The 24546-nt window shown below is 42.1% G+C and overlaps 1 long non-coding RNA gene across 1 annotated transcript; it reads left to right on the plus strand.

Moving 5' to 3' along the window:
* Positions 1-11174: 11174 nt before the first annotated feature.
* On the plus strand, positions 11175-20903 carry LOC309666441. Its single transcript, XR_014267111.1, has 2 exons — positions 11175-14273; positions 16523-20903. It is a non-coding gene; the product is annotated as an uncharacterized lncRNA (long non-coding RNA).
* Positions 20904-24546: the final 3643 nt, after the last annotated feature.

A 24546-nucleotide genomic window follows, 5' to 3' on the forward strand; every position in this document is an offset into this window, starting at 1 on the left:
ATTATGTAAGCCCTGAGAATTAGTTGTGACCCAAAAAATGGTGGGACTCCCACTGAGTTTATTCCAACTTGGTAAAAAGTAGGCTCAAAACAGTAATTAAGTTAAGGAGAAATATAGAAAGAAATTGTCCTTTCTCCCCTGAGCTGAATGCAAAGATTTATAGCCCTGACACACTTATTTCTGTACCAGTCTGATCCTTCCTGCTAGACTATAACAGAACAAGCACTGCAGCTCTCTTACCTTTGTATCGCCTGCAACTGCTGTCTCAGTAATTTACCCAAAGTAGATACTCAGTAAATATGTTTTTAAGCTGAATTGAACTGAATCAAGTACAGATTCGGAAGTGTACAGCAGGGTTGAATTGCCAATGGCAACAAGACAGTTATTCTTGATTTATGGGAAGGGCCCTGAATGTTTTTCATATTTTCATGAGAAAATGAAAGAGTTGCATCAGTGGTCTGGAAACATCGATGGAATTTGCTTCTCTGGCATAGAGAAGGTTGTTTGACCCCAGTGATTAGAAGGAGTTGGCAGGGTCTCTCACTCATGGTCAAAGAGTGCTTGCATTTTTGCAAAATTGAACCACAGAATTTTAGAACTGGAAGGGATATTAACCGAGTGAGCCAACACCCTCTCTTTTAAGTGGGAAAAAAACTGAAGCCCAGAGATATGTGGCATTTGACCCAAAGTAACAGAGTCAATGTGAGAGCCAGAGCAGGAATCTGCCCCCTCCTTCTCCCCATTTCCCATCCAGCTGAGACTCCATAACCTGCCCCTTCACCCAGGCTCTTGCAGACCCTCAACTCTCTTGCTCCAGTGTCTCCGTAGTTCACTCTCCCCAACTACCTGGAAACACCTCAACTTGGATCAAGCCAAGGTTCTTGAGCTCTTTGTATACCTGGGCTGCCAAGCTCTGCTTGAGAACATCAGACAACCTCACAGATGGGTGCCACCATAAATTCATGACTGCCAGACCCTATCGGGCCCTAAGTGCTGCCAGCAACCTGTGAAACCTTCCCTGATCCACTCTCACAGCCTCCGCTCTAGTTATTTCACAATGTTTCGGCTATCCTCAAACGTCTGACCCCACTACATCGCCCCTTTACACTCAATCCTACTAAAATGAATTCCCTTAATGGGAAAGCCCTTGATCCCTGTATGGTTAGGTCATTTAAGATGGCTGTCCTCTTGCTCTCTGTACATCCCCTGCTCAACCAGTCCCAGCTTCACTCACATGACTACCCAGTCCTCTTAATTATAGGGCTTAATTAGTCTTTGGTAACTGGTGAGCCCACCTGACGTCAGTAACCCCCGATAAACAGTAGCCTCCTGCTCCCCCAAATGTCCTGCCCACCGTCTGCTGCGCATGGTGGGGTGTCGCTCCAGGACCCTTTGTGTAAGACCCCCTGTGCAATAAACCATTGAAGTCTCTGTCGCTGTCTCCGGGCTCTTTCTTCGGTCTTGAGTCTGGGCAACTACAAGGCTTGCGAGACTGTGCCCAACAATCTCCCACCACCAAACCCACATAAACGTCAGCATCCACACCCTCCCTCCCCCCCCCCGACCCCCCCACGGCAGTCTGAAGTCAATCCCTCCGCCCACTTCCACTCCAAGAATGCATTCCTTGCTTCGTCCCATCTCTGCTCCATCTCTCCCTTCTTTTTCTGAACTGCTTCCTTATCATCGGCACGTGAGTAGATGCACACAGGTGGTTCCTTTATTTGAAAATCAAACAAACTTCCTCAGCCCCTGTTCCCCGTGTTCTTCTCCCACAACCATCTCACTTCTCCCTTCCTGAGTTATCCTCACTCGTCGCCTCATTTACCAGCACCGTCTGGCTGTTACTCATCAACTATGACTGTTCTCACCAGGGACGTCCTCGATGACAAGTCCACCAGCGCACCCCAGCCCTCGCCCCCCCAGACGGCACGGTGCTGCCCAGCTGTCCTCCTCTGCTGGACAGGCCTCTTGATTCCTGTGATGGCCCGTTCCTCTGCTTCTCACGTGTCTCGAGCCACATCTTGTCAGTCTCTTTTTCAAGTTACGTTTTCTGTGTCTGTTCCTTGGGGGTACTAGGCTATCTTCTCCAGGCACCCTTAACATCGTACTAAGGCAATTTTATCTCCTTCCTTGACTCCAGGTATAATCTAGGTTGAGGACTCCCAAATCTGTGTCTGTCAGACCAGACCTGGCTTCTGAGCGCTGGATTCATGATTCACCCAGACATCTCCACATGGTACCTCCAAGTCAGCGTGCTTAAAGCTAGACTTCTCATGTTCATTCTCCCCTCCCCCCCAACCAAAACCTCCCTTGTCCTCCTGGTGAAAGGCCATACCATCCACCCGGTCTCCACCCCGAGCTCCGCCTGCTCCCTCATGACTTCCAAATTCAATCACTGAATGCTCTCAAGCCCACTCTCTCGATACTCCTCAAATCAGCCTACCTCTGGAGAGAAAACCGTAAGGAAGTGGTTACACTTGCAGCCGGAGGAAGTAGGTTCAAACCCCACATCTACCAGCTAGTTATGAAAGTAACTTAGCCTCTCTGTCGTTTCTTCATTTAGAAAATGTGGGTGTTAATAATGGACCTTCCTCATGGAGATGCTCTGGGGGTTCAACGAGATGGCAGTGGCGCTCGTCATAGCCCTCCAGAGCCGGCCGTGCCCCATGTCTCTTCCCTGGCTTATCCTGACATTCTTCCTGTCTAGGATATTATCCCTCCTCCAGCTATTACAAAAGGATCGTATGAAACAAAATTTGATCTGCTCACTTTCCTACTAACAACTCCACGGTGGCTTCCCATGGCTCTTAAATTTCAAATTTCTGAACATGACTTCCAAGGTCCTGGCCAGGAACACGCCCGCCTTCCCTCCGCCTCGGACCCTCAGCTGCCCTGGCTGTGCCAGATCCTCCTCAGCCTTCAGTTCTCAGCTTCACATCACTTGCTCCGGGAAGACAGGCTTTCTCCTCCGAGTCTCAGAATTCCCCACCCTGTCCTCGCCCCCAAAACTCCCCAGCTGAGTTTGTCATTGCATATTTGTGTTTTTGGTTGCAGATTATGAGTTCTGCTATCTTTTACATTTATGGCTTTTTTTTTGTTTTTATTGCCTCCGCACTAGAGTAGGAGGTCTTTGGGAGCAGGGACCTCATTTGATTCCCTGCTGGATCCCAAGAACCTAGAAGAGTGCCTGGCATGTAGGACTATCTCCAGAAATATTTGTTGAATGAACTAAATGATGCCAAGGCTATCATTTTCTCACCACAGATGTCAGTTTTTTAGGTAGCAGAAAACATTACAATTCATTTTGGAAATTGGACACCCAGCAAATCTTCTTAAAATAACATAATCTGTTCTTGTTCAGAGACCTCTCACCTTGAGAAACCTTGTATAATCTTCCTAGATGACTTCTATATGCTCCATCCTCTCTGCTGTAATACATCTTCATGGAAAAGCCTCCAGAGGCCCTTAATCTTGAAGAAACCTTAGTGCTTCTTTTTATGGAAAGATTTCTTATATGAGAAAAGCCTGTGGGCTCCTTTAACACAAAATAATGACCTTAATTACATTTGACAACCCTTTCTACTTAAAATTATGTATGAGATTCAAGTGAGTAGTTAGTAAATTAATGACAGATTTAATTTGAAATGGTCCTTCCTTCCTAATGCTTTTGCTGAAATGGCTTGGTATATGACATAGCCTTCGTTGGTTTTAGAAAGTAGAAAGAGAGTTTCTTCCATTTTAAAATGTTCTTTTAAAATTTCTTTCCTTAGGCTAGAACAGATGAGAGTCCAAATGGGCACATGTCACTAATTATTATGATTAAGGATTTATTCTTTTCATATTAATGTTTGGGCATCTCTTTGTCACCCAATTCTGTTCTCTTTTATTCTCCCTCTCTTTTCTCTTCCTTCCCTCTTCTGAAGGGAAAATAAAAGGGCAGAATAAGAAAGACATAAGTACACAATATATACATATATATAGATGTGGAGGGAGAGGGACTCTCACAATATATTCATATATAGAGAAAAAAGGGTTTGCATATATATGTATGTGATCTATTAATAAATATATGTATATTTGTGTGCTTATATGTATATGTGTGTGTATATATAAATACTTAATGTATCCCAACATGTTTATTAATTAAGTTCCAAGGTCATCTTCATAAATGTGTAAAATTTCTGTAGATGACTATGAATATATGGATGTATATGTATACACATATATGCATATTATGTATATTACGTAATATATACATGCAGTACGTAAAATATATATCTACAGCACATGCTGTAAGAAGGTAACGGATGACCCAAAGACACCCTGTGACAGAGCATCCCAAGGGGATCGTGTTGAATAGTCTCTTACAGTATGTGAAAGCAAGAATCATGAAGCTAAACTTGATGAAGCTTCCCAGGCTCATGAAAGGGATCCCAATAGTACAAAAGGAACTGTCCAGGATTAAAGTCCTAAATGATCCATATATTATAGGTGAAGAGCTTATCTGTGACAGAACCCATCCGAGATTCGGGTGGGACCATTGTAACAGCCCCTCACTCTCTGGAAGAGGAAACTGAGGCCCAGAGAAGTAAAGCGTTTTGTCCAAAATTGTGGGAAAATCTGGATTAGTTAGAAAGCAAGTCCTTGACTTCTAATACAGAGCTCTTCCCACAAATTGGGCATAGTCTTCTAGCCTCAAGTCTTATAACAGTTTGAGGAAATACGACACTGAGCTTGACTACGGTTGTGTGTTGGGTTTTCACACCACGGAGAATGTTTCCAGAGAACATGGACCCCTCCTTTCATGGCACGTGGACGGAGTTAGGATAGCCACAGCCAAAGTGTGGGAATCGACGAAGTGGGCTTGGGGATTCACAGATCTGCCGTTCAAAGATTCAGCCATCCAAGGGCAATCAGAAAGGTCTGTACATTTAGTGTTTGCTAATACAGGATTTTGAATCAAGTGCTCTGCCAGGAAAATCTCTTGGAGTGAGTCTGCGTTCACTTCAAGTGTCAGCCCATCATCACACATGACTCTGTTACTCTCTCACTATACGTGAGCGCTCAGGAACAGTCCTTGTGTGATTTTTAGAAATTATTATTTTTTATAAATTTATTTATTTTATTTATTTATTTTTGGCTCCGTTGGGTCTTCATTGCTGCACGCAGGCTTTCTCTAGTTGCGGAGAGCAGGGGCTACTCTTCGTTGCGGTGTGTGGGCTTCTCATCGCGGTGGCTTCTCTTGTTGCAGAGCACGGGCTCTAGGCGAGCGGGCTTCAGTGGTTGTGGCACGAGGGCTCAGTAGTTGTGGCTCGCGGGCTCTAGAGCACAGGCTCAGTAGTTGTGGCGCACGGGCTTAGTTGCTCCACGGCATGTGGGATCTTCCCGGACCGGGGATCGAACCCATGTCCCCTGCATTGGCAGGCGGATTCTTAACCACTGCGCCACCAGGGAAATCCAGAAATTATTTTCATTGTGCAAAATTGCTCTTTAGAGTGATAGAAAGTCAGTTCAAAATGACTCAGGCTGAAAAACGGGAGAAATGATGGATCCTCATAACTGGAAATCTAGGATATAATAGCTTCAGACAAAGCTAGATTTCGATGTTGAAAGATGTCATTAAGACTCTGTTTCCATCTTTCCACTTTGCTTTCTTCTGTAGTGGCTTTCTTCCCCAGCAGTCTCTGTGTTTGTAATGATGAAGAGGCTATCACGAGCTACTAACTTACATCCTGCTAACTTAGGGACCCCAGAGGAGTTACTGTCACTCGCTCTTTGGGGCATGTTTCCACTTCTGGGGTTGGAGCATGTGGTCAGACTACTTGAGCCTTGTGAACCGGGATTAGTAGACATGGGTATGGTGGGGAACACCCAGTGGGACTCTGGAAAATGTTTAATGATGAGCTCTGGGAGTGGGAGGTGGGGTCTTCATGTGTAATGTTTGCCAATTTCCATGGTGTAAACACTCTCACCAGGGCAGATTGCAAGCTACCAGTGTGGTCCCTGAACACAGAGTTAAGGAAGAGAGATGCAGGATCACCCAGTACATAATATTTCTACCACAGAGGTAAAATAAAAATAAGTAACCTCAAGACCATCAGTAATAATAAAATGTCATAAAATAGTTAGGAAGTGATGAGTTTTGAGCATGCATGACCTTTGTTTTTAATAGAGTTTATTTAATCATAAGGTTATAGAATTTAATGTTAAATAGTGACGGCATACGACAACGGACTAGCCAAATTCCTGAAATTTTAACAACATTGGTGTGCCAGCTCTAACACACCAATGCAAATGCCCCAAAAGGAGAAGCTTTCTGTTACCAGAATAAGGGAGAACGGATGCTAAGTGGGTAAGAAGGACGCATGTCTCATAAATGAGAGGTAAGATTTCAAGTGAAAGTTGAAAATTGGCTCTACTGGAGCTTGAGGATATGCAAAAGAAAAATTTTAATTCTTGCCAGAAACACATTTTGAGAGAAAATCTTGGAGAATTAGGGAGACATAAAGATCTCGTGTCTGTTTTCCCTCGTAATATCAGGAGGTAATAGGTCTTGAGTCCTTCTGCAGCCTCAGTCCTGAGGGTTGGTGGTTTGGTACAGGACAGCACCAGGGGCCAGACCTAAGACCCTGAAAAGTTGCAGAGATGGGGTTGGCGGGGCGGGGAGGCGCAGCTGGAAAAAGAGCTTCTCAGTATAATGCTCCCACCTATATCTTCCATAAAAGTTGATAATAATAACTAAATAATGCAGGAAAGTCCTTTGTAAATTGAAGAGAGTCTGGATTGTAATTTTTTGGAAAGAACCGAAGTTACTTTTCCATCCATATGACAAACATCCTCTATAAAGCCGGTCCTTACTAACCCAGAATGCACTGATCTCACCTCTCTGAACTTCTGTAATACTTAAATATGATACAGTCTACACCGTGACTATATACTCTCATTTTGTTATAAAAATAATTGTGGGAGAAATCTTTATCCCGCCAAGCGTATTATTGCCTCCTTAATATTTATTTTTATCACCAGCAATGCTAAGCATAGTATTAAACACATAGAATGTGTTTAATAAAAGTGTAGTGATGCGAAAACTGGACTGTCTACTAAATTACTATTTATTAAAAGAACTTGCTTTATGAAAAGGCAACGGTGACTTTGGTAAACAGGATAGTAAGTTACATGTAAATGGTGCTTCTAAACCCTTGAGGGTGCCTGACAAATTATTTATTCATTTTGAAATTTTATCAAAAATGCTAACTTGGTTTTCAGACGTTTTTTACAAAGATGGTGTCATGGTAAAATACAAATTGGGCCCTGTCCAAAGTAACTCAAATTTTAGACCTGATTAGGTCCAGGATATGAGGTTACACTGTAAATAAGAATTCACAGTAACAATTCTCTCTTAGCCAGTCTCTTGGGCTTACTGACCAAACTTGATAAATTCACAGAATGACACAAAGGTCCCTTCAAATGAGGTGGCATCAAACATTGGTTTCTGGAAAAGAGATCACTCTTTTTTGGGCAGAGCTTAAGGTGGACATTAATTCCAAATGGAATTTCCAGGTTGAATGGGGCCATCAGCACTGAAACAGTTGACACCACTTTACATACCTTCAGAGGCAAAGTCTTTTTTTCTGGTAAGAAAACGGAGACATTTCTCACTTCATCATCTTAACTGTTCATACTACCTATTAGAAAAAGTTGTAGAGTCTCAAATGCTATAATTATGGCGTCTTATTCAGCCTTCTGACTACAGCTGCTCCCCAGACACTCCCCCACCCCTCACTAAAATTGCTTCTTAAAATTATGCTGCTCAGACTTCCCTGGTGGCGCAGTGGTTAAGAATCCGCCTGCCAATGCAGGGGACACGGGTTCGAGCCCTGGTCTGGGAAGATCCCCCATGCCGCGGAGCAACGAAGCCCGCGAGCCACAACTACTGAAGCCCGCGCTCTAGAGCCCGTGTTCCACCACAAGAGAAGCCACCGTGAAGAGAAGCCCGTGCAGCACAACGAAGAGTAGCCCCCGTTCGCCGCAACTAGAGAAAGCCCACGGGCAGCAACAAAGACCCAACGCAACCAAAAATAAATAATAAATAAATAAATAAATAAATTTATAGAAAGAAAAAACTATGCTGCTCAGCTTCTGGTTGGAGTTTTCTAGTTCAAATTAGGTTTTTTCCATATATCCGAAGCCCTCTCCTTTTGATTTTTATTTCTCAGTCTTGGTGGGCCAGCTGTCTTTAACAGATGGAAATTTTGTCCCTTAAAAAGGCTGCATCTGTTATGGTACCTGCTGGTATCATTTCTTCCCATATCCTGTTGAATCACACGCATTCTTGCCTATGGACTGCTCAAGCCACACTTTATACCTAAGTTTAATTTTAATTCCAAACACAATGTCTCAGAGCAGCAAATAAAAACAAGTAATTAGAAGTTTGCAAGTTTCTGATATGACAGTAATTTGAAGGAAAGGAAAAAAATGGTGTAAATATGGAATTTAAGAAAGTATATGTCAAACTCACAAATGTTGCTAAACCCCGCACATCCCAACCCACCCCCAGGGAAACACAATATTATTAATCATAGCCAAATTTCCCCGATATCCCAAGGACTGAGTGTGGTTTTGCATAGCTGACTTTCCAAAACAGTTGAACAACTACACCTGTAAATCAAAACTTTAAAATCATAATCGTTCTCATTTGACTGCTTTGCAGGAGGTAGTATATTAAGTTTATAAATATAATTTAATCCATTTCTTAATGACTTGCTGTCATCCTACAGTGAACATTCTTCACTGTGCTGTACTATTGTGGTTGATAGCACACCAGGACAAAAATAAGTTTTGTTCATTTCCATTCAGTACCACAAACATTTGTGTATTTCCCTCTCCAAGCCAGACATGGTGCTGAGTTCTAAAAATAGAGCCAATGAAGCCTGGGCCCTGTATCCAGGGTTGCTCATTCTCACTAGAGGAACTCGAGAGCATGGAAGATGTACAATGAATGGTCACAGACAATTGGCCTTGGAAGTGAGCAGGAACCAGATCAGGAGGGAATTTGAACTTGACCCTGAAGTATTTTACACAGGGGACTAACTTGGTCAGTTTCGAAGGATCGCCCTAACAGCAGCGTGAAGAATGGACAAAGTAAATGCAAAACTGGAGATGAGACAAGTATGGAGAAATCTGCTCTAGTCCAAACAAGAAATGAGCTAAGGTAGAAACAGATTCAGAAGGTAGAACCAACAGAATCTGGTGTCTATCTTAACAGTGGAATAAAGAAGAAGGAGGAATCTAGGATGATTTCTAAGTCCCTTGCTATGGCAACTAGGTAGATATGCCATTAGCCAAAATGGGAAATTCAGAAAGAAGAAGTTTGAGAGCAAATGAACTGAGTTTGGTTTTTCTTTTTATTATTATTATTATTTTATTGAAGTATAGTTGATTTACAATGATTCAGGTATACAGCAAAGTGATTCCGTTTTTTACATATATATATGTATATATATTCTTTTCCATATCCTTTTTCATTATAGGTTATTACAAGATATTGAATATAGTTCCCTGTGCTATACAGCAGGTCCTTGTTGTTTATCTATTTTATATGGAGTAGTGTATATCTGTTAATCCCAAATTCCCAATTTATCCCTCCCCACCTTTCCCCTTTGGTAACCAGAAGTTTGTTTTCTATGTCTGTGAGTCTGTTTCTTTTTTGTAAATAAGTTCATTTGTATCATTCTTTTAGATTCCACATATAAGTGATATCATATGGTATTTATCTTTCTCTAAGCTTGGTTTTTCATACATTTATTCGACAAATATTTATTGGCCACGCAGTACGTGCCAGGCACCAGGTTAGTGCCGTGGACACGATGGTAAACAAAAGAAGACATAATCTCTGTCGTCTTGGAGCTTATGAGAGAGGATTAACTGAGTCATCACGTGAAGATATTTATAACTACAAGTGTGATGAATACAAGAAAGGAGAAGAACATGGTGCTATGAGGGAGGATTATTGGGAGTCTCACCTCTTCAGGGAGGTCAGAGCAGCTTCCTGAGGAATCCTTGTTAGAGTCGAGATAGGCAGGATGGGTAGGAGTTTGCTAAGTGAAAGAAGGAAGAAGGATGTTCACAGAGGAAGCAATGCCCAGGGGCTCTGGAGTGGGAGGGTGGTATTTTCAAGGAACTCAAAGACGACCAGTGTGACTGGAGCAGGGAGGGCAGGAGATAAAGCCAGAGAAGTGGATGGATGCCAGACCACAGAAGGCCTTGGAAGCAGGCCTGGTGGTCAGCCAATCTGCTCCAATATGGCTGCACTGTCATTAAGGCAGTAACACACTTCTGGACCCGATGATAAATAGCTCCTGCACTGAGCCACCCTCATCCACCCCAAACCCAGTCCAGATGCCCAGCCCCTCTTCTGGGCTTTGCCATGATCTAGCCACCAAGAGAGTAATATCTGGCAGAATAGGGCAAGGAGGGCAGATTTTTTAAAGGCTGCTCCAAGATTCTGGCATCTGCTCTGATGGTCAGTACCTGCGCAATATTGATTGTTAAATATTTAGACTATTTTGAATATGACCCCTGCTTTCAGGCCATGTAAGAGGTGAGTGTTGATTCCAAGAATAACGGGATATCCTTGGAGATGGTAACGTGATCAGATACATGTTTTGAAAATACCACTCCAATTACAGTGTGAATAACAGATTGGGGAGAGGCCAAAGTGAAGGCAGATGGACCGGTTAGTAGATTCTTTTTTCTTTTAATTGAAGTGTAGTTGATTTAGAATGTTGTGTTAGTTTCAGGTGTACAGCAGAGTGATTCAGTTATACATACATATATATCTATTTTTTCAGATTCTTTTCCCTTATAGGTTATTACGAAATGTCGAGTATAGTTCCCTGTGCTATACAGTAGGTCCTTATAGGTTATCTATTTTGTATATATTAGTGTGTATATGTTAACCCCAAACTCCTAATTCGTCCCTCCCCCTAGTTAATAGACTCTTGTTCATCCTGCCTTCTATTAGGGTGGTAATTGGGGTTGGGATGGAGAGAAACAAACAGATTCAGGAGATAGAGAAGATATCCCAATCAAAATCCCAGCAGGTTTTCTTTTAGAAATCCACAAGCTGATTCTAAAATCTGTAAGGAAACATAAAAGGTCTAAAATAGCCAGAATGATTTTTAGAAACAACAAAGTTGAAGGATTTACACTACCTGATTGCAAGTCTTCCTATAAAGGCACATCAATTAATTCAGTGTGTATTGGCAGGAGGATAAACATGGTTTTATAAATTGAAATGTTTTCTGAATTTCCTTTTTGGATTGTTCACTGCCGGTATATAGAAATACAACTGATTTTTGCATGTTGATTTTATATCCTTAAAATTTGTCAAATTCATTTATTAGCTCTAAAACTTTTTTTGTGGATTCCTTAGGGTTTCTACATATAACATCATGCCATCTTTGAAGGGAGATAGCTTTACTTCTTTATTTCCAATTTGGAGGAACTTTATTTCTTTTTATGGCCTGACTTCTCCAGCTAAAATTTCCAGTACTATGTTGAATGGAAGTGGTGAGAGTGGGCATTCTTGTCTTGTTCCTGATCTTGGGAGAAAAGCTTTCAGTTTTTCACCATTAAGTATGTTAGCTGTGGGCTTTTAATATCTGGGCTTCATCCTGTTTATTTCTAGTTTATGGAGTGCATTTTTTTTTTTTTTTATCATGAAAGCGTACTGGAATTTGTCACATGCTTTTTCCACATCTTTTGTGCATGATGTGATGTACATGATATGATCATGTGTTTTTTCCTTCATTCTATTAATGTGGTGTATTACATTGATTGATGTTCTTATGTTGAAATACTCTGGCATTCCTGGGATAAATCCGACTGACCAACTGATTTTTGACAAAGGTCCCAAGGTAATTCAATGGGGAAAGGATAATTGTTCAATAAATGGTGCTCACAAAGTTGGATATGCTTGGGGAATAAAAAGAAACCTTGATCCTAACCTCACACCATAGTAAAAAAAAAAATGTCATATTTACTGTGGGGAAGGAATTTGGAGGTGGCTTAGCTGAGTAGCTCTGGTTCAGGGTCTCTTGTGTGGTTTCAGTCAGGAGGTCAGCTGAGGCTGCAGTCAACTGAAGGCTTCACTGGGGCTGGAGGATGCCCTTCTGAGATGGTGAACTCACATGACTGTTGGCAGGAGGTCTCAGTTTCTCACACATGGAGATTTCCTTGCAACATGGCAGCTAACTCCCTGCAGAGCAAGTAGTCCAAGAGAGGGAGCAAGGAAGAACACAGCATGTTTCACAACCAGGTCTCCCAAGGCTCACGTTATCACTTCCACTTTCTTCTGTTTATTAGAAGCGAGTCACTAAGTTCAGCACACATTCCAGGCGAGAGGAATTTGGCTCCACCTCTTAAAGGGAGGAGCATTAAAAACCTTCATGGACATAAATTAAAGCCACAATACAGAACATTAACTCCAAGGACTGCTGCAATTCAGAGGCTGAGATCTCTTTGTGTGGAGAGAAGTGAGGTGCAGCACATAAAATATTGTACAATTTTTACCTACGTGAATAATGTGTTTTAAAAGATGACAGCTGATTTTGGTAGAACCCATAACATTGCTGACTTTAAAATTAGACAAAGAAGCAAAACTCTTTACATCTTATTATTTTCTTTGAGCATACCAGTCAGGATGAAAATACTGAGAAAATTCATCTCTCAACAAAGTGCTATTTTCAGATAATCCTATTGAAAATTTTAATATTCCTTACGTAATGATCAGCACCCTAACATACTGAATATCTATTATAGTTGCAATTTGGAGTCTTCGTTTTACATTTTTCATTAGCATATTGAACTCCCTGCCTATTAAGTGTGTATATAAGGTATAAGTTTTGAGAACTATAAACCCAGGCTAAAGAAATTCTTGAGAAATCCTTTCTGTAAACATTTTTTTTTTGGCTTTGTCACATGGCTTGCGGGATCTTAGTTCCCCAACCAGGGATCAAACCTGTGCCCTGTGCAGTGGAAGCGTGAGTCGTAACCACTGGACCGCCAGGGAGGTCTCCTGTAACAATTTTTTTTGCATTCTTCTTTGACATCTATTTCAGTCACCAGTTTCTAAAAATTACTTGTTGAGATCTGATTTGACATCATGCTTTTCTTATAATAACTATTCCATACTCAAATGTTTTGGCTAAAAAAACACACTTAATGTCCCTGTTTCTTCACATGCACATATCCTTAACCATTTCATCTTTCTAAACAGCAAGAAATCCTAATTAAATAATGTGACCATAACAATTTTTCTTCTACAATATTTCCATTGTTTTTAACTTCCTTTCCCCTCTCTTTAAAATAAAATCAAGAATCTTTATTTTACCATCGGAGAAAATCTTTAGGATCTGGGCCTAGGTAAAAGAGTTCTTCGACTTGACACCAAAAGCATAAGAGGAAATTTGATAAATTGGACATCATCAAAATGAAAACCTTTTGCTTTGTGAAAGACAAGAATAAGAGGGTGAAAAGACAAGAAGCCTAGAATCTAGTGCAGCAGAAATACAAACCACAAGAATCTGTGTCTATCGTAGAGGTCCAAACAAAGTACGATGAGAATACAAAGAAGAATGAGATTAATATCAGCCAAGGAAATCTGGGAAGTCTGACGAGGTGAGAACCAACCTAGGAATCAAAAGACAAGTAGAATTGCAACAGATGGACCCAAGAGTGAGAAGAGCACCAAGGCAGAATTAGCAAAAGCTAGAAGGAAGGAAAGTGCAAGAATGTTTATACTGCAAGTTGCCCAGTGCAGATTCCGGTGTATGGGAGGAGGAGAGTGGGAAGTGAGCCTGGAAAGGTGGGTTGGAGACAAATTGTGGAATCAAGTGCAGCGGGGACATAGCCCTGTTGCCAAATAGCTTACAGCTAGAAAATGCTAATTCCGGTAAGAGGTGCAGGGAACACCTGCCAGCGTTGTGAACTCTGGACGTCCTGAAGAATGGGATTATTTGGCCAGGCGTCATCATGCAAGATGGTCATCTGCTTCCACCTGAGGGGAGCTGGGGGAAGTTGCCATGTGACCCCTCCTGTGTGCTGTCCCTCTTCTGTCTGCTGTCTTAGGCACAGGCTGGGATACCTGAGTCTGTCTTTTTCCCATGGGAGTCTCTTCCTCGCTTCTTCCCACAGTCGTTCTCAGACTGAGGGTGGAGCTGGAAATGCTACCCTGCAGCAGCTACGGTGGGATTGATCCCACTCAGTGCAAGGTAAGAGCCACCCAGTTTCCCAATTGTAAGTTATAGCGGAGCATTTTAGCTGCAGGGGGGGAAAAAGTAGGTCAGTTAGTAAATGGTTTATGAAGTGCTCGCTCAAGAAACACATCACAGTCAATGCTTTATTTTTCAAAACTCTAGATACCCTGAGCTTTTAAAAATCACTTTATTTTCACCACTAGAGTTTTAGACCTGCTGTTTACATCTTCTCACCTAGTTCTATCAGGAAAACTTAAGTGTCTATGGTTCAAAGTAAATTTTATTCCATTGCCCATTTCTTCCAGGTGGCCTTGCTGGTATGTTCAGAGTATAAATTTTTTTTGCATGGTCCAAGTAGCGTTGTTTAATTTAAAGGCAAGTAAGTCAGCAATCTTGCAATAATTATTTGTTGGAACCAGATTGCTGGATATTTACCTAGTTCTAATCTTTTAGTAAAAGGTTAGGGTTGTTGGAAGGAAGGAGGAAGGGAGAAATAAAAGAAAATATCACTGACAAAAGGATGGGAAAGATGGCCTGGCTTCCCAAAAGGGATGAAAGTTTGAGTGTTTATTTTGGATATTTAGGAGGTGATTTCCCATCTGTCTTGTATCTCTTGCTCCCCTACCAAGTTATTGAGGGGGAGGGGTTGTAATTCTTGCTCTCATCATGGTACTTCCCTCTTGATGAACTGCTTAAACTCACAGAAGCAGACTTGAATGCTGATGGCATCAGTAGAAAAGCCAAACGCCTGCCAATGGCCTTGTCACTGCTGTGATGGAACAGTGGCTGATGACCTTGACCTCAGTTTCTGGGACATTATCAGCAAAAATAAAATGTACCTCTCACTGTACAAAAAGCCTTTGGTTTCTGAACTTACTCTGCCACAGAGCTAGCCAGGAACTCCTTATCCAGATTCCAAGTCTGGATTAAACACACGTTCTTAAAAAAATAGAGAAATTATGCAAATTTGTGAGAGGTCTCTTCAGTTGCCCTTCCACAGAAAAAAATTAATGGAGGGGGAAGTAAAATAATTTCTCCCATAAAATGGTAAATGGTAGTATAATTTTTTTTTTTTTTTTTTTTTTTTGGCTGCACTGGGTCTTTGTTGCTGCACATGGGCTTTCTCTAGTTGAGGCGAGCGAGGGCTACTCTTCATTGCGGTGCCTGGGCTTCTCATTGTGGCGGCTTCTCTTGTCACAGAGCGTGGGCTCTTGGCACGTGGGCTTCAGTAGTTGTGGCTCGCGGACTCTAGAGCGCAGGCTCAGTAGTTGTGGTGCGTGGGCTTAGTTGCTCTGCGGCATGTGGGATCTTCCCGGACCAGGGCTGAACCCATGTCCCCCGCATTGGCAGATGGATTCTTAACCACTGCGCCACCAGGGAAGCCCTATAATATCTTTTTTGATTATTATCTGTTCATTTAGAACTCCAGCCTGTAGTCTTCTTTAATGTTCATTTTTTTCATCCCCAAAGTGAATAGTGAGTCATAAAGCAAAGGACCTTTCAGACCAAGAAAACCAAGCTCTAAGGTCACTGGAATTTCTTAACTTCTCTGTACGCATTCTCAAAATACTATTGCTCTTCTTTAAAATATATCATATAAAGAAATAGTATTGAAGGGCTATAAAGTTTTTCCTGGCACTTCATCATTCATGACTCGAATGTTCTCTCCAATTTATGCCAATAAAAACTTGGAATAATCCAAGATATACTTTACATGTATTACATTACATATAAGAATAGTGCCTCAAAAATGGAAACCCCATTTTTGGCAATCGAAAAAGAAAGTTCAGGGTGAGAGGGAATTTCTCAGAGGACTTTTAGCCAATGTTTATGCAAAAGTGTAAGGATACAGTAAGGATAAGAAGAGGCTGAGGAAACTTCGTAGAGAAGATGATTAGGGATCTGGGGAATGATTCAGGGAAAGAAAAAGGAAGGAGGACATTCCCAACAAAGGTCTCTACCAGGAGTCCCCACGCTTCGTGGGGAGATCCCTGTGGTTGTCAAGTGTGGCTACAGCACAAGGTCCAAGAGGAGACATGGCTGGAATGGAAACTGGGAAGGGAGACAGAGGTTATGCTGTGAAGATTATTTTGAATGTCTACTTATGGGGTGTGAAACCATTGAAAGTTTTTTGTAGGAGAGCTAGCTGATAATGACAGTAATATGCCAAATGCTTTTTGTGTGTCAGACATCCTACACCATGAAATGCTGTGACTCCCTTCTTAAGGTCGTCCTATACAGTGTGTAGTGTTCCCATTTTACAGGTGAAGAACTTGAGGCAAAGACTGATGAAATAACTTTTGCAAGGTCCAACAGCTGGTAAGTGGTGGGGTCAAGATTTAAATCTAGTCTAGCTCCAGAGCCCATGCTCTCCTGCTTCTTGAGGAAGTCACTGCCATACTCTAGAAAAAAACTCCATGGCTGTGTGGAGGATGAATTAGAAGAGAGACTGGAGGCAGGGAAACCAGCTAGGAGGCCATTGCAGCAGTGCAAATGAAAGCTAATACAGGTCTAAACTGGATAGGACTTAATGAACCAATGGACACAGAGGTGGAAAAGAGGGCAGAATAAATATACCTGAGGCATCTAACTTGAATGAATGGGTGGATGGTGCCGCCAGTACCAGAGACAGAAAACAAAGGAGAAGATATAGGATGAGTCGGGGGAGAAGAAAGAATGGTGGGCTTTGAGACCAAATGATTTGAAACATGGGGGACGTGCAAGTAGAGGGAGCTGCAAGCAATAGAAAATCAGACCTGAAGTGTGGGAGAGGTAGAGGCTGAAGACAGAGGTGGAGGGGGACACTCTGGAAGGTCGTGAAGCTTTACTTTCAGGGCTCATCCCATGAATGAGCCCTTCCAAGTCCCTTGGGGGCAGGGGGCAGCTATATGTTCATGTAGTCATATGTGTTTGTAAAAATGTCAAAAGTGGGTTCTTGTAGCTGCATCGATTGGCTGTAATTATTACCTCTTTCCACCCCAACTCCTCTCACTTTTCCCTCAGAGCCAGTGGCACTGGGGTGGTCCAGGCATTTGGGGGAACCTGTTTAAGGAGAAACTGAGTTAGAAATACAATAGAGTGTGGGATTAATGGGATACATCTGTGTGTTTTCTGTGTATAGTTAAGCTGTTGCTAGCCATCCTGGCATAGAACTTTCTTCAAAAACACCCTCCCCCCAAATCGTATAAACATCACCTGCCATAAAACCGAGATGTGTCCCTGGATTGAGTTAGAGGTACTAATTTGATATGGTTGTCTATTGAAGCCATGAAAATGACAAGATTACATAAAAAAGAGGATGTAGCAAGAAAAGATCGACAAGAATAGAACCTTCAGGAACCCACATGTAAGTGGTGGGTGGAGGAGAGCCAGATGAAGAAAAAGTTACCAGACAGTCTAGACGATCCAGGAGAGTTTTAGAGTTTGGAAGCCCAAGGATGACTGGTTTCAAGATGGAAGGGTAGGCAGTAGAAGTACCAAATGCAGGAGAGAAACTGTTGAACTTAATAGCTAGGTGGAAATGGGCTGAGGAGTCCATAGGAGGCAAGAAACTTGAGGCAGTGAGTGTAAGATACTCTTTAAAGAAATGCAGTGCCCTTTGCTATGTCCAGGGTGTCCTGCTCAGTGCATGCAAACATTAATTTTATGTGTCAGCTTGGCTTGGCCGTGGTGCTCTGATGTTTGTCAACCATTATTCTGAGTGTTTCTGTGAGGGTGCTTTTTGGATGAAATTAACACTTAAATCAGTGGACTTCTGAGTCAAGCAGATTGCCCTCCATACTGTGGGTGGGCCTCATCCAATCAGTTGAAGGCCTGACTAGAACCAAGACTGACTTGCCCTGAGCAAGAGGCGATTCAGCCAGCAGAGGCCTTCAGATTTGGACTGCAATGTTGGCTCTTCCCTGGGCCTCCAGCCTGCTGGCCCACCCTGCAGATTTTGGTCCTGCCAGCCTCCCTTAATCACATGAGCCAATCCCTTATAATTAATCAGTCAGTCTGTCTCTCTCGATATATATATGTGTGTGTATGTATATGTATATATATCTCCTATTCATTCAGTTTCTATATATCTTTATGTCTATATCTCTATCTATCTAGATATATCTCCTGTTGGTTCTGTTTCTCTGGAGAACCTTGACTAATACAGTCCTGTATTACACACTTGTTTAAGAATGTCCTCAGGAAGCTTACCCAGTGTGAGGGGAGGGGTGGATTTCACATCAGGCAGAGGAGCAAGAAAGGTTTCACCGAAGAGATTGCATTTAAGATGGGCCCAGAGGGATGGACTGTATTTGGGAGAGCAGTGATTGGGGAAGAATAATTGATACGGAACGTGTAGTTAGATGAGGAAATGCACAGAGCAAGTTCAGGCATTCACAGGGGTCCAGTTTGGATCTAGTTTGGTATGTATAAAAAACCAGAGGGACACAAGTATGAAGAGATCCATTGAAGCTGAGGTGTAGAGGGTGTTTTAATATTAGGAATGAGGTGTTTCTCATTCTTTTGGTAGGAAATAGGAAATTATTAAAGGCCTTTGAGCAGGAAAGTGGCATCACTGGGTTTAATAGTATAAACAATCCCAACTAATCCATGAGTTGGGTTCTAACCGTTCATTCAGTATACTGTGTGCCAGGTACTATGATAAATATTGTAGATACAGTAATAAAAGACACCGTCTCTGAATTCAAGCTCATAACCTGTGAGAGAGTGGGAAATAGAGAAGGGAAAATTATAAAGCAATATTGATAAACTCTTTAGTAAGAGGAAGTTCATAGTATAAAAAGAATCACAAAAGAAAGGCACCTAATCCACATGTGGGTGTGGGGCTGGGTTGACGTGTATAAGGTTAGAGAAAGCTTCCTGGAAGAAGAGATTTTAGGACAGTTTTCTGGAACTCAGTAATTTTCTCATAGAGACAAGGTTGAATCATTTGAAAATGAGTTGCAATTTCATATGGCCCAACCTAATTGAATGTTACGATGGTGTTTAGTTCCCCAGGTCAGACCTCAAAAGCTTAATTCATGACTATCTTACAACAGTGTTTTCTGTCTTATGGGTCCTCAAGACAAGAGGCCTAGGACTTCTCAACATGCAACATCTGGAATTGGACAGATTAGATTCTTTTTTAAGATTTATTTATTTTTAAATTTATTTTATTGTATTTTAAATTTTATTTTATTTATTTTTGGGTCTTAGTTGCGGCACGTGGGATCTTTGTTGAGGCATGCAGGATCTTTTGTTGTGGCATGTGGACTTCTCTCTAGTTTGTGGCATGTGGGCTCCAGAGCACATGGGCTCTGTAGTTTGTGGCACACAGGCTCTCTAGTTGAGGTGCGCGAGCTCAGGAGTTGTGGCACGCAGGCTTAGTTGCCCCGCAGCGTGTGGGATCTTAGTTCCTTGACCAGGGATCGAACCTGCATCCCCTGCATTGTAAGGTGGATTCTTTACCACTCGACCACCAGGGAAGTCCCCAGATTAGATTTTTTTAATGTACTTCCATCTTGTTTCCTCAGTCCCTTCTTTTGTTTATGGCTCTTCTCACCAGAACCTCTGACCCCAAGGCCTTCAGCCTGCCCTGAAGCACTCAGTTTCTCCCAAACTTCATCTGCCCCAAACTTTCTTTTCTTTAAGTGCTACCCTATCTGGGCTAGAAAGAAGTCAACCTGATTGAACTAATTAATGCTGATGTGTGAATGACTCTCAAGCCCTGTTACCCTCCCAGAGCTTTCTGACTCTTTAACAGTGGATACTAGGAATCTTTGGTGGAATTCCAGGCAATAAAAATAAGGTCTTTGTGTATTTGTTTGTATAGGCCATTTATAAGTCAAGAGTTGAGAAGGTGGGGCTACCCTGTCTGTGTTCCCCATTCAGACATATTTACTTTGTGACTTTGGTTAAGTAAATTTCTGCTTCCTATTTTTATGGCTGCTTACATTTCATATCATTAAAATACTGTTTGGAATTTGATGGACTAAACTGAGCTATGAATTTTTTTCTAATGAATTAAAGTAGAAAATTAAAAACCTGCTTCTTCAAAAAGAACTTATGACTCATTGTCCTAAGTAGAAGAAATCATGTATTAGTTCATCTCTTTCCTGATTGCTTCCTTTGAATGTTAAGTTGGTTGGATTACTCTATTTAGTTGTATAGTAAATGGGTAGTTATTTTCCTAAGAGAAACTAGTTTTTTTTTTTTTTAATCATGCATAAAGTGTATTTCATGATTTGGATTAAATAAACTAATTTAATAGAAAAATCTGTTTACTTAGCTCCTCTTCCTTGAAGTACACTATTTCAAAACAAATAAGAATTATGTAATATGTCATAATGCTAATACCAGAAGTTTTAAGACCATAACAGTTGAAACTTTGAAAGAGTAGTTCATTAGATCAGTGGTTCCCAAACTCAGGTCACCAGATTGGCCCTGGATAATTATATCATCGTCATCACCATCATCATGGTAATGTTTGTTAAGTATTTAATTTATAACAACCTCATATGAGATACTATTATCATCTCCATTTCATAGGGGAAGGCCCAGAGAGGTTAAGTAGCTTGTTCAAAGTTACTCAGGTAATACGTAGTAAAGCCAGGATATAAACTCTGGCAGTTTCAAATTTCCTCCCTTCCCCTTCCCACCCAATTTTGATTCAGTAGGCCTGGAATGGGCCCTGGAATCAGTATGCAAATCCCCAGGTGATTCACAGGTTTGGAAACTCTCTCATTAAATGAATTAACTTTGCACTGGATAGCTAGTTCCTTACTCAGGTCTTAGAAACAATAGTTCATATGGCTGGTCAGGAGACAGTATCCTTTCAAATTTGATTAGTAAACAATTTTGAACCTCTTCAGTGTTCTTCAGGCTCAATGCTGAGGGGCCTGGTGAACGTCAGGAAATAGTGCCTGATCAAGGCACAGACCACGTAGTTTAAAGGCACATGTGAGAGGTTGGCAATCAGGGAGAGATCACCAAAGCCTGCGTAGAAGGTGCAAAGTAGGCTTCCTGAAAGTGGATGTGAGCTGGATATGAAAAAGGGAGTATGATTTGCAGATGTAGGAAAGGAGGAGGGACCATTTCTGTTTGTTTGGGGAACAAACAGAAGCAGGCATTCATAAATGGTGATTCAAGGCTGGTATTTGTGGGCCAACAGTACACTTAGCAGGAAGGGATGAAGTTGAGAGTTCCTTTTGGGAAATGGCTGGAAATAAATTTGGAAAAGTAAGTTAGGACAAGATTATGGTCAACCTTAGGTGCCAGGTGAGAGTTTGGATTGAACCCTATAAACAATGAGGAGCCACTGAAAAGTTTGAAAGGACAAAGATTCAGTGATGAAGGTATCAGTATGGAAAAACCATTGGCGGTCAGTCACTACACAGGCTGGAAGGACAGAGCAGAGATGAGAACCAGGAAAACCATTCAGAAGGTTAAAGGGACAATACAGGTGTGGGAAAACATCATAGTAAAGGAGTGGATGTACCCGGACTTGGGAGTCACTGGATCAGGTTATGCCACTGATCAAGCTGAGAGATTTGGAGCAAATTGCCTAGTATCTCTGAGTCTTGGGTTTTTCTTTGGAAAGTGGGTGTGATGATGATAACGAATGCCCCCACAGACTGAGCCAAAATAGACAAAGGAGTTCTCTAGGACGGTGACTAGCTCTGAGATGCAAGGTCCATGGGTCAGTATTTTGAGTTTTCAGGCCCATAAGACTTTGAAAATGTCAGTGTTATCAACAACTAAATAGGGCAGTCAGTGGATTTCCACTGTATGGAAGATGAGGAAAGAAAGGGAACTAACACTTGCTGTTTCAGGAAGTATGCTGGAATTACAAAGGAATTACCCTTCACGACAACCTTATGAGGTAGGTATTTTAATCCCCATATAACAGTTGGCTTAACCAGAGCAAAAGATGGTGGTTTGAGTTTGAATATAAACCAAGGTCTACCTAAATCTAAAACGTGGGCTTTTTGAACTGCGTCATATTGTTTTAGACTGGTAAAGTTCTATTTTATTTCATTGGTTTTGGCCTAATATTCTAGTCTGAGACTATGTTGAATTTTTTTTTTCTGAATTTTGATTCTAACATCTATCAAGTTAGTTACCCCTCCAAACTTTGGGTCATCTGAAAGGGGGACAACATCAGTTTTGCTGAGATGGGGGAGAAAGATGGAGGAAGAATGTTTTGATATGGAAAGAGAATAGATGGCCTTGGTTCATTAGGTTGGAGGCAAGCTTACCTGCCCAGAGTAGAAGTGGTATAGATGTAACCGGTTGTGAAGTGGACATAAAAGTCAATGGCGGGCTTCCCTGGTGGCGCAGTGGTTGGGAATCTGCCTGCCAGTGCAGGGTACATGGGTTCGAGCCCTGGTCTGGGAAGATCCCACATGCCGCGGAGCAACTAAGCCCGTGAGCCACAACTACTGAGCCTGCGCGTCTGGAGCCTGTGCTCCGCAACGAGAGAGGCCGCGATAGTGAGAGGCCCGCGCACCGCGATGAAGAGTGGCCCCCACTTGCCGCAACTAGAGAAAGCCCTCGCACAGAAACGAAGACCCAACACAGCCAAAAATAAATAAATAAATAAATTTATTAAAAAAAAAAAAAAAAAAAGTCAATGGCGTAGGGGACTTCCCTGGTGGCGCAGTGGTTAAGAATCCACCTGCCGCTGCAGGGGACACGGGTTCGAGCCCTGGCCCAGGAAAATCCCACATGCCATGGAGCAACTAAGCCCCTGCACCACAACTACTGAGCCTGCACTCTAGAGCCCATGAGCCACAACTACTGAGCCTGCGTGCCACAACTACTGAAGCCCGCACGCCTACAGCCCATGCTCCGCAACAAGAGAAGCCACCACAATGAGAAGCCTGCGCACTGCAATGAAGAATAGCCCCCACTCGCCGCAACTAGAGAAAGCCTGCACGCAGCAATGAAGACCCAATGCAGCCAAAAATAAATAAATAAATTTATTTTTAAAAAAAGTCAATGTCATATTCTAAGAGCTAAGAATAATAGTGCAGGTGAGTGAAGAGCAAAGGCTAGAAGGAAGTTAAGAACCAGGAACTGAGGTAATGAGAAGTGAGGAGGATGGTATAGGGGGACTAAATCCTTCTGTTAAGGAAAAAGAGAGGTTGGAAGAAAAAAACAGTAAAGAGAAAGTTGACCCACTCAGCTCATGTATTAGCTCTGGTAAGTCACAGGCAAGGAGACCATATTGAATGACGAGATGGGAGAGGGCAGATTAAGGGAAATTGGAGATGAGATACCTTGTCTGCGGAAAGCACAGGGAAGAAGTAAGGATCTAAGAGAAGCCATATACCTACAGTGGAAAGCATTGTCTGCAGGGACAAGCCTTCCATTTGTACCTTCAATCTTACCATGTGCCCACAAAAAAGTTAAATGCATCCAAGTTTCTTTTGAATATTTAGAAGTATATGGTATAAACCAAGAATTTAAAAATCCTCGCACAGACTGAGATCACGTACTTCGGTGACAAGTATAGACAAATGCCATATTTTTAAAGATACTTAAGAGATGCTGACAAAAGACCACTTTTTAATAGGAGGAACCACATCTAGTAGTGGGATATTTCTTCTAAGAGAAACCCATATTCCTCAGGAAAGAGAGGACTATGGGGGTAGGCCTCTGCTCTGGGCCTAGGATTTCCACCCCAAGGTGATACTTAATGTTTTAGTTTGGAGCAAAACAGGAAGTTAACATTCATCAAGTCTGTTGCCCAGATAATCTGAAATCCCTCCCCGCTTGTTCATGGACCACGGGCATGAAAGCAGAAGCCCCTCCAAGTCCACGCTTCTCACCTGTGTCACCGTCGGCAGCCAGGTGCCTATTTGTGCTGCCAAAATTTGTATTTCAAGTACCCAATTGTGAGTTAATTTCACTTGAATGCGGTGAACTACTCCAGACCCCACGTGAAAACAATCCTATTCTATAGTCACATCTCATCCCATCCATTTATGTAAAATCTTCAGTTTCATTCTTGATTTGTCTTTACAGAGATTAATGGTAAAGGGAATCTTTATCAACATTTGCCTAAAAAACAGTCGGTTAAAGAGTTTGAAGAGGGAAGCTAGTTTTGGTTTGATTTTAAAGAAACAGAGTGAGAGAGGCGCCGAAGAGCTCGGGCTTTCAGGTGCGGATCGCCGAGGCCCGCAGGTGTCCTGGGGCTCGAGAATGGACGACACGTTTCTCTCTAGTCTGTACCTGCTTTTCAGGGCCACTCGCCCATCTCAGACTTTATCAGTCGGTCGGGATATGGCTTTTGGTTATTCTCCCA

This window comes from Balaenoptera physalus, assembly GCF_965194825.1.
Source record: "Balaenoptera physalus genome assembly, chromosome: 8".
NCBI lineage: Eukaryota > Metazoa > Chordata > Mammalia > Artiodactyla > Balaenopteridae > Balaenoptera > Balaenoptera physalus.